The sequence below is a fragment of the Lygodium microphyllum genome, chromosome 5 (genome assembly GCF_053477565.2).
Source record: "Lygodium microphyllum isolate KBCC chromosome 5, Lygodium_microphyllum_v1.1.10, whole genome shotgun sequence".
NCBI classification, from domain to species: Eukaryota; Viridiplantae; Streptophyta; class Polypodiopsida; order Schizaeales; family Lygodiaceae; genus Lygodium; species Lygodium microphyllum.
Window position 1 is genome coordinate 85,851,128 of NC_141139.1, and position 5,323 is coordinate 85,856,450.

General features: G+C 42.1%; 1 pseudogene; it reads right to left on the bottom strand.

Annotated features, from left to right (window-relative positions):
• Positions 1-419: 419 nt before the first annotated feature.
• LOC148036076 (uncharacterized) lies at positions 420-1,223 on the bottom strand (annotated as a pseudogene).
• Between the last annotated feature and the right edge of the window lie 4,100 nt (positions 1,224-5,323).

Consider the following 5,323-nt stretch of genomic DNA (forward strand, 5'->3'; position numbering starts at 1 on the left):
TTGCTTCTATCTTGATATCCTAAGTTGACCTACTAGAGAGGCTTTTTGAATTGATCTGAAAACAAAGGAGGTAGATTAAGAAAAAGGAAGCATCCCATTTTTAGTTGGTTGAATGGGAAGAAAAAGAACAACGTGTTTCCACCAAAGACCTCCAAACTTTCAAATGGAATGAAATAGAACTGTAAAATGAGGTTGACAAGAGACATGGAATAAATCACCAAGCCTGAAGGTCATATAGAAACTTGGAGGGAAAAAGTAGAGATTGCAAGAAGTCTTAATTTATATCTTTCAAATTGAATTGAAATAGATCTAAGTTTCAATGATGAAATCAAAGCAAGAGACCTCAATTTGGAATGTCTTCAATCCCATGTGATTGATTCAAAGTTCAAGGAAGAGACACTATCCCACATGGTGACATTTCAAATGCCATAGGGCATGTTGTTGTAGATTTCCTCATGACTCTTTGGGGTAATTTTTTACATTAAACTTTTTCCGGGATGAGCTCCCTAGGTATTTCAATACAACATAGAGGATGTGAGGGTACATGGATAGGGGCCACTTGTTATCTTGTTTAAAGCTACATGCATCTTGCTGCTTATAATACAATTCTTCCACAACATAAGAACCTTGGTCAATCAGATTTCCCCATTCATTGATGCACCCCTTTTTCCAACCTTCTTCTTTATGTTGCAATGCATTTGACCAAGTAAAAATCTTCATCCTCCACATTGGTGTAGCATCTAGATTTATTGCAAAGGTATCACTAACACATAGAGCACTACTTCGTGCATCATGATACCCTTTATACACACTTGTCATAGCCACTTAATTCAACTACAAGGACATCATCTTCTACAAACTCAGCTTCATCCTCAACATCATTAGGCAACAATGACACCAAGAGATGATAATCCCAAGGTTGTACATGGGCTTTATTAGTGCAACAATTCCAATGGGAATAATGAAAGCTCAAAATGCATGCAAAGAACAAGATTTTTGGATAGGATCACAATTCCAATATTCAACCTCCCTATTCATATAACCTCCTAGAACAAACTAGTACATTCCCTTTCTTTTGAAGGATATGCTGCAATTGTTCCCCTTGACAAGTTAATTTGGTAGTAAGCAACCACATCTTTTGCACACCTTGAAGTGTTTCAATTTTTCAAATGCCAATGTCCTCTTTACAACTACATCAGCACCATCATGCTCTCCCTTGTCATGCCCTATTCCAAAGAAGCACAACTAATCTGCATTCCTGTCAACCTTGCATGTCACACATAATAGAAAGGCATGGATGCCTTGAATTCTAAGGCCACACCATTTGACTAGACCCAATGTTATGTTGGAGCAACACTCTCTTTTTGTAGCCAATCACAATGCAACATGAATCAATGTTGGACAAACAATGTGTCATGCCTTTTATCATTGAATATAAAGAAGTGGATTGTTTTAACAACTTGCCCCACTTTGTGGTAGTATGCTATGTGTACAAAATGATCACCTAACTAGAGTGCGAGTGCATACTTTGGATCTGATTTTACTCCTTAAAGGCATAATGATGCGGTTGATAGTATAACTTGATAGTGATTGGATATGCTAATTGGCATGCTAGAAATGCCAATTGGCATACTAGATATGCCAATTTGCATATACTAGTTATATTAGTTAGCCTATTGGAAATGCTAGAATATTGGATACCTAGTTATCAAACAAGAAATGTTAGCTAGAAACCTGGATATGCTAGCTAGCAACAACTAGAAATTCTTGTTGGCCTGCTAACCGAATATATTAGTATGCTAATTAGAACACTAAATATGCTCTTGGTATGGTGCATATGCTCGTTACAATCTAGATAAGCTATATTGGCATTTTAAGAATGTTAAATAGCTACTTTATGCTTCATAGCATAATGATTACGATGTATTATAAATGTCATATTGTAGGGATAATTGTGCTTAATAACTAGTATATGATGTTCAAATATTGCAGGTTGAATTTTTTCAAAAGTTTAATGAACAACATCAAGATTGAAAGATCAAAATGAGAAAGCTTAAAATATTGAATGCATTTTTTGTATAGTGGTTGAAGGATAGATACACATGTTGTCCTGAGTACCACATGCAAATGTCCTTTTTAAAGGACACTTGGAACCACATGTAGTCTCATACCTTTGGGCTTCATGGAGTGGGATGTGATTGTCAATGTGGTATTTATGTTGCTTGTGATGGAAATAGTAAGGTTTTCTTGGTTTTACATCACAATTTGATGAGTGTCACATGTGTCGGAGTCAATTTTGTTCCAAGGCAAACACATGCACTTTCCCATGATAGGAGATGCTTGGTGGGAGAATGTAAGTGTTAGATATGATCAATGCCCCACCCTCATTAGGTGCTACCAATGATCCATGGTGCTCAAAGTTGTAAGGCCCCCATTATGAGGAGAAGCCAAATGTGAGCCCGGACATTGGTTGAGTCCTGACTTGTATATCAGATGAGGTCTATGTGACCGGATGGCAAAAAGGTGACTGTTGTGGGTCTAATCTTTGGGTTAGACGGAGTGGTTAAGCTGGTAGCAACTCGAGGCACATTGCATTGAGTTGCGTGGTAAGGGAGTTAAAAGGGGCCCCTATTGTGGGGTCCGGGGGCCGCGGAAGCGGCCCCTGGCTGGGGGGTCCCAGGGGGGCCAGCGGCCCCCCTGGCGGGGGTCCGGGGGCAGCGCCCCCGGCCCGATGGTAAAGGGAATATTCCCTGGAATATTCCCTGGCCGACTAGTGGAGGCTCATATGGTAGGTCGGTCAGCAGGCCGACCTAACGACCTTCGCGGGCTATAAAAGCTAAACCCCTTCGCAGCCATCTCACACTCATCTTTCACCCAGTCAGAGTTGTTGTTCCAGCTAGCCTTAAGCTCTTCACCTATCTTCTGTCTAGATCGCCATCTAAGCTTCATTCATTGGAAGCGCACGGGTGGACAGAGCCATCTTTGTATCAGTTGTTTGGAGTTAAAGAATTTTACTGATTCTCCTCTTATCTGTTGTGTACTCTCTATCTCTTTCTCAGATTCTGTTCGCTGCGCCGTGTAATATTTTACATGGTATCAGAGCCCAGGGGGCTCTAGAGATCGGAGAGCGTGCAAGAGGCAAAGGCTTCAACAGCAAAGAGAAACGATGTCGACTCCGGGAAGCAGTTCTGGCGCATCAGGAAGCGGTGCAGGAGGTGGTGCTGCTGTACCGGCTATTCAAACACTGAGGATTCGTCCACCAACCTTCAGCGAAGGCAAGTTAGATGGTACAAACTACACCTTGTGGAAGTTCAAAATTACTACTATCCTTGATTCTTATGAGCTTCTGGAGACTGTGCTGGGGACTGACGCAGAACCACAGCCTACCCCCGACCCATCAAATCCTAGTGTGATGATTCCTCCGAATGCAGATCTTCTACGAGCGTGGAAACGAAGGAATGCAGATGCATTGTCTGCCTTAGTTACAAGCTGTTCTGACAGTGTTTTGACTCTGATTCAGCATACAACCAAAGCGTCAGAGGCTTGGAATGTACTAAGGAGTCAGTATGAAACACGAAACCAAACAAGGATTCAAAACTTGGAGAATCAACTAGCAGCGGAGAAGTTTGCTGAAGGAGAGACGGTTGAAGCATTCATCACTCGGATTAAGAATCTGCGCGACCAGATGGCTGGCGCTGGGATACAAAAGACTAGCGAAGAGCTAGCTCGGAGGTGTCTTCGGATTTGTCCACAAAAGTTTGATGGACTAGTAACTGCCCTTAATACTCAGGTGAGACCTCAAGCTTTGACTTTTGAGGAGTTTTGTGCATTATTAATGGAGGAGGAGTTGAGGCTGAAAGCCCGAGAAGGAAGCAACAATGGAGATGCTGCATTCTCTGCCAATGCAAAAGGCAAAGGTGTTTCCTCCACCAAAAATGATGGTGACAAAAAGAAAAAGGGCGGCAAGAAGAAGTTTCAAGGAGAGTGCTTCTACTGTAAGAAGAAAGGACATGCAATTGCAGATTGTCGTGTCAAGAAGGCAGATGAAAAGAATGGTACCCTTAAAACTAAAGGGAAAGAGATAGCCAATACGGCTGAAGCAGAGTTGGAATTATTCATGGCGACCATTGAGGAAGTGTGCTCCTCGGCGCAAGAAGAATCTACCACTGACTCTTGGGTGTTGGATAGTGGGGCCTCCCGTCACATGACCAACAAGAAAGGTCTATACAGTTCTATGCAGCCTCTACAAGAATCCATCACTGTGACGGTTGGAAATGATGCTAAATGCCCTGCTGCGGGCACAGGTACTATTTCTTTTGTTGCTGCAAATGGTGAAGTCAAAAAGCTTTCAAATGTGTTGTATGTTCCCGAAATCAGGAGAAATCTCTTATCAGTTGCTGCCATAACTGATCTTGGTCATGAAGTGAGGTTCAAGAAGACAGGTGCAGAAATTATTGATAGTGCTGGCACAATTGTTGGCAAAGGAGAAAGAAGGAACAACCTGTATGAGCTAAGTGCTCTTACAGCCACCGCTGGAGTGGGCACAAGTAAGCTTTGGCATGAAAGGTTTGGACACATCGGATTTGCAGTATTGAAGGAGATGCAAAAGCAAGGTATGGTTGCTCACCTACCTACAATAACTGAATTGAAGGAACCATGTGAAGCTTGTATGATGGGCAAGCAACAGAGAAAGGCATTTCCACAAGAAAGCAAGAATAGAGCACATGCTCCTCTAGAGTTGGTGCATGCTGACTTGTGTGGTAAGATGCCTACACAGGCCTTGGGGGGATCTTCTTATTTTATGTTGATTGTCGACGACTACAGTAGGAAGATGTGGGTGTACTTCCTTCGTGATAAGGCTCAAGCTTTTGGTAAGTTTAAAGAATGGCTAATACTTGTTGAGAATGAAACAGGGAAAAGTGTGAAGAAATTTAGAACAGATGGTGGTGGTGAGTTCAACTCAAAGGAGTTTGAAGGCTTTTGCAAGAGCAAAGGGATCAAGCGTCAATTGACGACGCCTCACACACCTCAGCAGAATGGTGTTGTGGAACGCAGGAATCGTACCATTGTGGAGATGGCAAGATGCATGCTAAAGGGCAAGGGATTGCCTAACCATTTTTGGGCTGAAGCTGTTAATACTGCAGTCTACATTCTAAATCGGAGCTACACAAAGGCTCTCAAGGGAAAAACACCTCATGAGGCTTACACTGGTAAGAAACCATCTGTTTCACATTTCAGAATTTTTGGATGTGAATGTTATGCACATGTTCCAGATGAGAAGAGAAACAAGTTACAACCAAAAAGCAGAAAATGTATCTTCTTG